We start from the raw sequence: 13,192 nt of genomic DNA on the forward strand, positions 1-13,192 counted from the left end.
GCAGATATGCATACTCTTTATCTGTCCATTAAACTTTGAAACCTAGTCACGACCAAAATAGTTGGGCAATAAAATGACACAATTAGGACAGGATTGGCATGGAAGAAGCAAAATCTTTATATGTAGATGAAATGATCATCCACAGAAAAAATATTAAGAAATCTCTAGGAGCCCTAAGAACTTGCATTTGAATTTAGCAGGATTAGAAAACACAAAGTATATATAAAAATTCAGGTCTGTGTATACTTGCTATAAATGAAGAATTGGATATTGAAATTTAAAAGTTTTGTAGGAGTACAAAGGACCTAGAAAAGTTAAAAATAAACAGTGTTGGAAGACATTTAGTAACTAATTTTAAGACTACTTCTAAAGTAATCAAGGCAGTGTTGGTGTAAGGAAAGACATATAGATCATTGGAATAAAACAGAGAATCTAGAAATAGAACCACACATATATGATTCACTGAGTTTTGAAAGATTATTTAACATTAGCATTTTATAGAATATAAACTCAATTCAAGAGCTGAGGAAGAGATAGTGTTTGCAGCAAATGGCACTAGAATTCCTAGTATCCATACGTAAAAAATTAACCTCAATCCTTTATTTCCATACATGAAAATAACTTGAAGGGATCTATGAACCTAAATATGAAGGCCTAAATGTATAAAACTTTAAGAAGAAATTATAAGGGAAAATGTTTATGAATTCAGGGTAGGTAAAAACTACCTAGGATACAAAAGACATGATGTATAAAAGAAAAAAATTGATAAATGAGATTCCATCAAAATTTAGAACTTTAAATAACATCATTAAAATGAAAAGTAGTCCTTAAACAGACCATATTTACAATGCATATAACCTATGACCAGAATATATAAAGAATTCTTAGAGCTTATTAATAGACAACCCAATTAAAATGTAGACATAAGAAGATAAATAGCCAGTATAGGAGAAGGAAAGGTGTACAACTCTAGAATCAGAAAAATACTAATCAGTGCAATAATAAGATTGAATTATACACTCATTAGGGAGATGAAGTTAAAAGTTTTAAAAGCCTTGACATGACTTTTTTTTGTTGTTGGATTCTCCCCTTTTGCATTTAATTTGTCATGCCCAATAGATTCATTCTGCTGGGTTTCCTGGGGTTGTGATCCTCATTGTCTTTCCTAGGGTATTGTCTAAAAATTTTTGGAGTGCTGGTTTGGTATTCATGAAGTTCCTGAGGTGCTCTTTATCATGAAAGTATCTTATTTCTCCATCCATTTTGAAAGATAGTTTTGCAGGGTACATCACTCTGGGTTGGAGGCTGTTTTCCTTTAGGGCTTGAAATACATCACTCCAAACTCTTCTTGCCTTGAGGGTTTGGGATGAGAAGTCTGCTGTGATTCTGATGGGCTTTCCTTTGTATGTGATTTGTTTCTTTTCTCTCACTGCTTGTAGAATTTTGTTCTTCTGTTGGATTTCTGGAATCCCAACTATTATATGCCTATGTGTAGATTTTTTTTGATCAAGGTTAGCTGGAGTCCTATATGTCTCACTTATCTGTATGTCAAATTCTTTTCCCCTGCTCAGGAAGTTTTCTGCCATCACTTCTGTGAACAGTTTTTTTATGTCATCTGCACTCTCTCCTCTTTCTTCATTGACTCCAATCAATCTTATATTATTCTTCTTTGCATTGTCTAGCAGCTGCTGGATTGATTTCTCGTGTTCCTTTACAATTTTAAAGGAATTTTTCTTTTCCTGGTCACTAATTGCAATCTTTTTTCTATATCTGAAATTCTATCCTCACATTGGTTCATTCTGCTGCACAGACTTTCGATGGCATTTTTAACCTCCTGGAAATCTATTTGCATTTGTTTTATGGATTCCATTTGTTTCCTATGTTGGGATTCCATCATGTTCCTCAGATCCTCTATTTTTTTAATCTGTGTCCTCTCTCTAGATTTATTAATCATGTCTTGCATGATGAGCAAAATCTTTGCTGTTATCTGAGTAATTATTTCTGATTTCATTTTTTCCAGATCCTCTTTTGTTGCCAGTTCAGAGAGTCCAGGTGGTTGAGTATCACATTGTTCCATCTTCTTTCCCTTTGGAGTTGCTGTAGGTGATCCAGAAGTCTGTTTTTGAGGCTTTTTTATGTGTCTTCTCATTTCCACGGGGTGGGGGGTGCTTCTGGCATCTCCATGGCTCACCTTCTCTGCCCTAGGAGCATGGGATGGTGGTGGGGGAGCTTCCTTCTGAGTGCTGGGACCGGCTCAGCTTCTCTGCCCTAAGAGAATGGGTGGCAGCGGGGGAGGTCACTTTGCATTTTTCAAGACACAATATATTAACTATTACCCATATTTACCTCTGTAATGAATCTCTGAAATTTATTCTTTCTCCCTAACTGTAATTATGTCTCCTTTGATATTTTCCTGTTCTTCCCACCCTCCAAACAACCCTGTCACTGATATGGAACCCTATCTAAAAATTTAGAATTCTACCTTATTTAATATATGATAATCCATTCTAATTCTATAAGATATCTCTTTAGCATCAGCCAAATAGGTAATTTAAGTGGGGATGTTATTGACATCACTACTGTGAATTTCAATTCTTAGATACTGTTAATAATCCATAGAATTTTTCCAAGGTTGCAGCATTGCTTTTAATTTATGGGTGTGGGTTTTTGAAGGGTTGCTTCTCAAGACATGTGATTGGTCCTTCCCACCACCATAGACCTCACTGTATATGTTGGGAAGTGAAAGTACCCATTCAGGAATGGAGAAATAACAATTTGGTAGGTTGTTAAACCCATTTGATCCTCTGTGAAAAAGAATTAAATAAAACATTTTATCACATAGTTTGAAAATAATCCCACATTCTTCTTGGTCAATTATGGTGGTATTTTAATTCCCTAAGGATTACTGTGGTCTTAGTGCTCATACTTATTCATCCTTCAAAATTTAGGTATTTCATTTTTCTTTGGAGAATAATTGCAGCTTCTTTGGAGGAATGATGGTGCAAGCTTTGATAAACTGACTTCTTTAATAATAGTTAGCTTCCTTTACATTCAAGGGATATTTGAATCTATGTACTGGTTTAGGTCTCAGAATTGTGTAAAGGATCACACACTAGACGGTATTATATTCAAAATCCCACTTCTACAACTGTGAAGTGGACCAGAATGCTTAAGGTACCTTGAAAGCACATAGAGAGCCAAATGATGAAAAGATTGGACAGGTAATATGGAGTCAGAAGTGCTTGATGTATAAAGTATCTCATAGTTACAGTACCTCATGGCCCTTTTAATCAGTAGAATCAGTATGAGGACAACCTTCAAGAAAGAACTGTGTATGTAAAGTTGCCTTCTCTGGATTAATATTTGTATAAGGAAGACTTCTATGGACATTGAAAGATTTGTTTGTATTTTCTTATGGCCAGCTAATCATCTTTTTGTTCTCATTATCTTTATCCACAAGTGTGTCAAAGTCTTGATATGATAATTGTATGACTTTAAGATATACTAGGTCACTTTATTTCTAATTTGAAGTATACTGTGTAGGACAGAAAACTCATAGAATCTTTCATTAAGAAGCAAAAGTAGTGATTAGCTGGAGCTAAACAAATAGGCATCTAATACTAACTGAGTAAAAGATTTGTGAGAATTATGCTTGATTTTTTTCTCCTAGATAGTAGATGAAACCAATCTCAGGGCTTAATAGTGTTAGAATAATTTTTCTTTTTCTCCAAGTTCATAGAACAAAGTTTGTCAGACTTAAAAGTGGATGAAGGTGGAATGAAATCCACATCTTCACAGTTGATCTATAATAATAGTAAGGTGCACTTTGTGCAAATCTATTAAAATGAATAATGGTGCTCGGATATACCATTTAAGTCATATTACTATAGGAAATCATTCATCAGAAATGCATATAAATCTAGAATTCAATTAATCATCTCATACAATGGTTTAGTCTCTTACAATTTTTATTCTAATACATTTTTCTTCAAATAAAATGCAGTTGTCACTAGGAAATATCAAAGTGGTATTTCTTAACAAGTATATGTGGATTTGTAATTAAACCCAGTAAAACCTATGATGAAATATAAAGGGTAGAGAACCAAAATCTAATTAAAATCATTGTAGAAAATAATACCTGATTTCTTTTTGGTTGAGTAAAAACATTTTGGTTTTTAACGTAATGCATTATTAAAGGTTTTAAAAATGAAATTTGACATAAGATTTAATGGTATATTCATGGAATAGCTAGTGACAAAAGAAGTCTAGCAGCTGTTAGAAAATCCCAATGGTTATCTAACATACTTTATTAATAGGCTTGCTAGGTGTTAACTTTAAAAATGCCTTACGTAGATCTAAGAGAGGAGATTGTGGCTGGAAAAATATATCAATTGGGATTTAGTGATGCTAGATATATGGAAGAAAACTGAATCTGTTATCAAAATTTTAATTTTCTTTTCCAAATGATCAGTTATTTTTCTGCCAAGTATATGGTGAATTTAAAACATAACTTGGTAAAAAAATAAATAAAATAAAATATAACTTGGTTTGTACAATATGGCAGTAACTGGTTGCTTCTCGTATTCTTTCCTACTTGGTGTAACCCAATGCCAGCTGAATGCATTGAACTATCTGATTGACTGGTAAAGTAAAACAATTTGACCTCAAGAACAATGAATAGGAAATTATGATGATAATATTAAGTGCTTCAGTCCTCCTTTTGATTTCACTAGAATTAATCTAATTCAATTTCTCTTTTAAATCATTTATAGAAAAATACAGTTTATCTCCCAAAATTATAATTTCTACTATCTTCTTTGATACAGTTGTGGAGATCTGAATAAAGTAGACAATAATCAGTATCTATCTCATGACACTGACAAGTAGAAGTAATAAACACAGTATACAGAAGTTTGTATATTAATGGCATGGAATTATTCTCCTTTCATGTCCTGCTCCAAAAAGTTGTTTTCTGATGCAAGCTGTTGGTTGTTGTTGTTTTAAAATGATACCACTTCCAATAAGCTAAGGCATGTATTTACATGGACTGAGTTCCAAGTATTGAAAAGCATGAATTAAGTCACATTAATCCATAACCCTATCCTTTACCCCCCTTTTCTACAGTAACTTTTATGTAAGAAGGAGTATTATGCTAGTTTCCTATTGCAGCTGTATCAGATTACTACAAACACAATGATTTAAAACAATAAAGAATATTTTCTTGCAGTTCTAGAGGTCAGAAATCCTTAAATCAGAATGTCAGTAAGCTTTCATTGTATCTGAAGGCTCTAAAGGAGGATCTTTTGTCTTGCCATTTTAGATTTTAGAGGCTGCTTATACAATGTGTTTTCTGACCCCTTTTTCAAAACCAACAGTATAGCACCTTCAGATGTCTCTGATTGTATATTTCTCCTCCTATCTTTTTGTTATTGCATTGTCTTTATCATATTTTCTTTTCTTACTCTGACCGCTTCTATATTTCATAGTGATTACACTGAGCCTGTCCAATAACTCAGGTTAATCTCTGCATTGGAAGATCCTTAATTTACTCACAGTTGCAAAGTTTCTTTCACTGCATAAGGTAACATAGTCACGGGATCTGAGAATTAGGACACAGACAATTTGAGGGTGACAGGCAGTATAGGTTTACAAAGGGTATATTTGTGGTATCCATTTGCTTTTTCTCTTCCTTTACTTAGAAAAATTTGCTCAAAATATTCACTCAGTTTCAGTACCTTTTGAAAAAGATTCATACTTTTTTGCCAAATGGATCCTTTAATTAAATAAAATTGTTTTCAGCCCTAATATGCACTAATAATGACCATGCTTAACGCTGGAAACACTGCTGAACATGGCAGACAGATCTTTGTTGTCAGAATGCTATAGTGTTTTGAGGTAAAGTCAAAAGGCAGCTGTTTCATAGTTTAGCACAATTGCATCAACAAAAAGGGATGCCTAACACAGAGTTAAGAAACCAAATATGCATGTGAAGAAGATAATCATTTAGGTACGGAAAGGTAAGTGGGAAGGTGGAATTGTGGAATGCATTCTAGATAAAGGGAGTAGCACTTGGCAGAGAGGCACAAGGCATAAGGAATAAGGAAAAGCAAGTACATTAAAAGACTGCACATAGTTCCAGAAGATAGCAAGCAAGGAAGTAAAAGGAGGGACAATTGCTAAGAAGGCAAGGGCTGATGTTGAAGTGATGAAATCATATAATTAGATTTCTATGTGATGAAGATCATTCTGGATACAGTACAGAAAATATATTGCAGAAATAAAATAAGACTGGGAACAGAAATCCATTTTAAAGGCTTTTTGATATAATCAATTATTCTTTATGAATATTTACAAAGTATTTTTAGACTATTTTTATAGTTCTGTTTTGAACCACTCTGATCTATTTTAGGAGTCTTTATTTAGTTTTGTTTCTATAAGATGCCAACTTCTTTCTTGCACCCAGCCCCTGGTACAAACTCTTGGAGTATTTTTCTTTGTGTCTTAACTAGGGAAACTTACTGATCCTCATTGCTTACTCTTGGATGTCAGTTTTTAGGTAGTTCTTTGTGGAACTCACAAAGCCCGGTATTCTGACACATACTCCCATAAGGACAGGCATTTCTTCTTTGAAATAAATGTTTGTTGAAGAAATAAATAAAAAACAATTAAGAATCAATAAGTAACATGGAACAAATGAGTCTATAGACTCAGTATTTCCTTAAGGATAATTATGAATTTTAATTTCACTTATTTGACTTTTTAATTTCAGAATCTTTCTCTTTTTAATTTTTAGATCTTCATTGACAAGAACTTGTCATCATGTCTTCTTTTAATTTTGTCAAATGGTTTACTCTACCTCTTTGAATCTATTTGTAATACCTGCTTTAATGTCCTGTTTGTTTCTGCTAAGTAAGGCATGTAGCCCCCCACCATTGTGTTTATTCCTCAATGTTTCCTGTATTGATCATGGTTTTCTATTTTTTGCAAATGTCTTTAAAATGATATTTTAGATAATACATTGAAGCAATTTTGAATACTGATTCCCTTTCCCCACTCCAGGCTTTGTGGTTTGCCTGATCATTTCCTTATATGTTTAGTAAGTTGGTTGAATTTCATCTGAGAAGTCTGTTCCCCTAACAGTGTGCATGCTCATTTAAAAAAAAAAAATCACTCCTTTCTTTTAGTCTGTGTGCTTAGGGGTTGCCTCTTGGCCCTTTAAATTAAATCCCCTTAACAGTTACAGGATATGCTTCACTATGCAAGTCTGTGTGCCTTGATGGCTGCTGTCATATCTTAGTTCATGGAGTTTGCTCTGCTTTATCTCATGCTCAACCACAAATCTATGGTTTGGAGATACCATCTCCGATCTTCCTTCAGAGACAAGCCTGGGACACAAAATCATCTCCTGGTCTGCCAGCATTGAGCCTCATTTTATTTGTAGAGCCAGCTTCCCAGGTTTGTTTATTTAATTTTAACCACTCTGATAAGAGCAACCAATTGAATTATGTCTTTATACTTATCTAATGACTAACAAACTTGACCACATTTTATATTTTCACAGGTTATTTGATTACTGTATTTGTGAAGTACCTTTGTACATTTTTTGCCCATTTTTAAATAGGTTGTCTCTCTTACTAATTGATTTTAACAAGTTGTATAAATATTCTGGCTGTTCTATTGCATTTTAAAAGAAAATACAGGAAATATATGAGTGGTGAGCCTGACAAATATATTTTGAGAAAATATTAAGAAAAACTTAAAGCTAAGAAGTTACTGAAAAGTTAGTAGACAGAGTTAAATAAGTAAGAATAGAAATTTAAAAGTTGAAAATATTTTCAAGTTAGGAAAATTGTGGTCATATATAGTCTTGGATAGCAATGAAAGTTAAATGTCTTTCTACTCTGAAAATCTTCTACCAGTAAACATTAATTTTCAATGAGTTCTGGGCACTATGCTAATTATTTTACATCCCTCATTTAATACTTGCAGATCTCTAAGGGAAATTTTATTAAACCTATTTTAGAGGAAGAAATTGAGCCTAATTTTCCTAAAGTCATACTATAGAATCAAAGGGCCATTAATTCCAAAGCCTGAGCCATCACTAGCACAACATAGGAAAAAACTGACCAATCTTTCAGATACACAAAAATAGTCTAGCTTCCAGATATTCTATTGAGTAAAAGACATTTAGGAGATAAAAAATATGTCTAAAAATAAAATGTTTAATAAAATTAGTATTACTCATCTTGAAGATTAAATGTTTTATCTAAGTAAATACCTCTAAGTCAAAAAAAGATGTTTTAGAGGAGAAAATATCCTTGGAAACCACACAAAGGAATGAAAATAGAAACACTGATATATGGAAAGTTGCAATTATTAACAATAATAATTCTCTTGATAATCATTATAGTTGTTCAAATATTATTTAGTTATAGAATTTAAAGTCCAATCTCATTACTTTATTGCTCAATGTTCCCTTTACACTCTATAAAAATCCAAAAAATTACTCATTCCAAATGTATTTCCATGTCTCTCAGACTTTTTGGATACATAGAAAGTTTCATCTGACCTTTTTCATCTGACAAATATTATTTCTATAAAATCTTACTTAAATATCATCTTCTCTGCGACGTCTTACCCAGTTCTTACCCAGGAAGAAGTAAGCTTTAATTAAAACATACATCACCTGCTGTAGCACAATGAATTATTGATGTTTTTATCCCTCCCACAGGATTAGTTGAGAGGGGAAAATTGGGTATGTTTGTGATTATCTTTAGCTAGCACATAGTTAAGAACTTATTAAGTATTATTTTAGTATGTGTGCTGCCAAAGCGAGCACGATAATTTATTAAGTATTATTATTTAGTGCCAGTGCCATGAATGTGCAAGAAGTGTGTTTATTGGAAGACAAACAGGTGCGCTTGCATGGTGACATGTGGCACTGCCACTCAGGCTCAGCACCAAAGGATGAAAGGAAATGTTAGGACTCCGATGAATTGGAGAAGCCCATCTAGGCTGAAGTGGAGTTTATTCCTGAGTTCTGGATATTGTTTGCCATGCAGGAATACAAAGTGGATTTGATCAAATTCTTAAATTTTTTAAGGGACTGAAAACGATTAGGGGATGATAATATTTGCATATATTAAACTGCCAAAATGAAACCCATTAATCTGTTTAACCAACTTTTAATAAAGAGTTGGAAAAAGAAAAAAATTAGCTAGATATAGTGTTGCAAAAAGAGAGTTCTGAATAAATGATTTTTCTATCCCTCATTCCTAGGATATTAGGGAAACATTGGAAAAAAGACTAGAAGATAACCATAGAACAGAAGGGATCAGAAGGCCCTAATAGTAAATCTGCTTTAAATAACTTAGTGATTAACTTTTAGTTATCTCAGGAGAGTTGCTCTGGTAGGACTCCTACCACTCTGGGATCTCAAAATCTATGAGATAAGTCAGCAAGAAAAAATATTGAGCTAAGGAAGCTACACTTTTTATTGTATAAAGCATATAAAACTCTAAAAGTTCCTTTTGTAAGCACTCTGCGCAAAGCAGCCTTTTTGAGGGGCCTGTATGATGACAACCTTGATGCTGAACCTGTTTCCTAAGTATATAATTAGCTGGATTCTCCAGCCTTACAAAAATCAGGCATAACAACTAACCAACTTGAAACAGCAACAAAAAGTCAATGTCATTTTTGTGAGCAAGATAACTCATTCATGTTGTTAGACGGTTTGACTCTCATCTTTATCCTGCTTTCAGTAGCTTAGTTCAATTAAGTTTTCAGGGACTAAATCAGAGTTTCTATCTTTTGCCTCAATATACTTAATAAAACAAGATGAAAATAATGAACTCTTATTAGGAAGAAACCTGTAACTGTTGATGTCTTAAGATTTACCTGTTAACTGCCTCAAAGAGCTTTTGTTAAGATTAAACAATATGCTATAAAGAAAAAAATTAACTATGTCCTACTACAATGTAACATTCCTTAATAACTAGTTATAAATATTTTACTTTTGTTGTTAATCACATTACCCAGACAGAAATACATATGTGTTTTAACCTTAAATAGTCATGGAAGTTCCTTGGGTCAAAGTTGACAGAATGCGGTTTGCCGTGAAAAGAGCAAAGCAGGATGCAAGGATGAGCAGGGATACCTGGAGGCTGCTCCCTTTCATTTGGACCCTCTGAATCAATTTCTGCTCCAGTTACCTAATGAGTCACATTTTACCTCTTACTTACAAGTTTCAAAACATAATTTTTGACAGTTGTATTTTGGAATTTCTTCATTTTTTAAACACAAAAGATTATTTAAATAAGCGAGGTGACCTATTGAGAGTTTTATGGTCCTTTGAGAGTTTTATGGTCCTAAAGCCCTTTTCATATAAGAACTCCTTTAGAAGGTAAGTTCTTTGAGATATCAAACATCAATTTCTGGTATTTATTTATTTCTTCCTGTTTCTTACACACATTTAATTCTTCATAGAAATTCCAAGAACAAGTAATCTAACTGAGGTGAAGTTTTTTGAGCAGCCCCATTGGTTATAATGTCTTAGTTTACAATGATGTTAGCAGGGACAGTAGAGAAAATTACTTTTCTTTCTAGCACTTTTGGTGGCATTTTTGATACACAATTGATGTTAGAGGCAGAAACTATGCAAACATTTGGAAAAATGAGGCCATTTCAATAAAATGAAAAGTGTTCTGATATTTTTATGCAGCATGACTGGTATATAAAAGACCCTGAAGCATTATCTTTCATTCCTCTTGTTCTCTCTACATACAGCACACATACACACATATCTACACATCTTTCCATAAATGCACAAATAAATGGGCAATAAATGCTATGGAGAAGATGAATCACTGGAAAAAGAAACCATTCAGTCTTGTCTGAGAGGTATATTGTGTATTCCACTTGGAGTTAGATAAAACACAGGCTACTTAGATAAATTTGAATCTCAGATAAACAACAATTTTAGTACAAATGTACAACACATATTTAGTGCATGTGGGAATTCCTGCTTTCAGATCCACTTGGAAAATAAAAAGATCCTGAGAAATCTGAAAACAGTGGTAGAACTATTTTTTTAATATTTATTTTTGTCAAATTAACTCCTTCAGCACCATTAAAATCCTGATGTTACAGATTATTTATAATAACAGGATTTACTTTTCAATATTAATTCACAAGGGTCTAGACACAGCAGGGTCCAGTGATAGCTAGAACTTTAAAACTGGTTGAACCACAAATTCTCCTTCGACATTCTTGGAGTACCATGAATAATAGTAAATTAACTTGGTGGTAGTGGGTCTGGGCCTGCAATAGGTTCCAGACACCCGAGGAAACAGATTTAGAATATTTTGTCAGTAGCAGTCTTTGAATTCATAATGATTTTACCCTTGAATCCTTGTTTTGAAAGTGAAGTCTGATAGGGCAATGGACCATCCCTTGGAGGCCTTAGACCTTCAACTCACACTCAGGCTTCCCCCCCCTGCAAATTTCCCCACAAAAAGCTCCTGGTCTCCCGCTTCTCTAACCCCAGTCTCCCTCTCTGTCATCCACTGCCACTCTCTTCCCCCAGCAGGACCTATGGCCCCAGTAGTGCTGCCACTTGTAAGGTGGTACTAGGTGAACAGAGCATCAGTATCTGACCATGGGCCATGACAGCATTGTCCCAAGCCTGGGGCCGAAGAATATGGTACATCTCATGGTGGCCAGGAGTCACATCTCTGTTCAGACTAAGACTCTCATTTATGATCTGGTACCAGGCAGTCTTGGTATGATGGTAGGTGTGGAGGACCAGAGGAAAATTAAGGCCTAATTGACCTCCTCCCTGAGCACAAAGGAGAAAGGCTACACTCAAGGGTGATTGCATATTAGGGAAAAGTTAACCTGAGGTTAAGTTGCTTGCCAGAGAATTTACCGATGGATATTGGAAATCAGATGAACCTTGGGTTACCTTGATTGTTTGTATCCTTGTTTGGGTGAATAAAAAACAAGCTGAACCAAAGGCTCAGGGCTCCTCTGCCTGCTAGAGATATGAGCCTCCTGGCTGCCCACATGTTGAGCTGACTCCATGCCTCTTTATTATTCATCCTCATTTGCCCCCAGGTCAGGGAGGAACAAAGTAGGGGCTTTAAGTCTGGGAGCAAGGCTGGCTGGGTGAGCTGGCTACGGGTGGTGCCCCAGCATAGGGCTGGGGACTGGGTTGCCTGTTGGTAGGAACACCCTTGAGATTTTCTCCCCCACCCCATTTTTTGGGGCAGTGGATCTGTGGGAGGAAGAAATACTCAACCCAACTTTGCTAGATCCTTGCCCCCAGTAAAACCCTACAAGTCAGTCTGGCAGCTGGTAGAAGGGGAAACCCAGCAGTCTTCAGGCCTGAAAAGCAGTCACATCCCTCACTGGGGAAGCAGAGACCATAGGCACTCATAGGGATCTGTAGACAACCTGTAAGTGTCCTTATGCCCACTCCAAGTCTGTCTTGGGCAAGTTTTCCTTCCTTTTTCCAACATACTTGAGTTTGCCAATTTTTGTCTCTTCTGGTATACTTTAGAGACCCTTCAGGGGAATGAATTGTCTAACTTCAGTGATTCCAGATATGAGTGAAATGGTCTCATGTTTGTATATAAAATGAGCACTGAAAAGTATAAAAAATAAAATTCGTGCTAATAATTTTTCAGTTTTCAATTTTCCTCCACTTATAATGACACTGACTAGCAATAATAACAATAACAATAACAACCACCACCACAACAACAGCAACAAGACCACTACAGAAAGGTGAGAAAGAGATTGCAGAACACAATTAAGAGTTTTATATTTTAGTATCTTTAATGGAAGTTTTGTTCTACATTCTGAACAAAGGCCCTGACATTTACATTTTGTGCTAGGTTCTAAAAATGATGTAGCCAGTCATGCCCTGGGGATTCTTGATTCATAGTTGAATTGACATTATAGCCTGAAGGATAAACCATTTAAGAGATGGTTGGCATCAATGTCTATGCTGTCTTCCTTACACAGATTAATTGGTAATTTAACACTTTATGGTATAAACAGAAATCTTTTTGAACAAGGATGTGCTTTAGAATATCACAACCAGACTAAAGATAGTGTTCTAATTCTTTTTGTTTTGTTTTTCTTGTTTTGATATTATCTCAGGGTATTGGATAAATTATAGTGAAATTCA

Source organism: Heterocephalus glaber, unplaced genomic scaffold (assembly GCF_053883595.1).
Source record: "Heterocephalus glaber isolate CG9 unplaced genomic scaffold, H.glaber_assembly_v1.0 deba00001463, whole genome shotgun sequence".
Lineage (NCBI taxonomy): Eukaryota > Metazoa > Chordata > Mammalia > Rodentia > Bathyergidae > Heterocephalus > Heterocephalus glaber.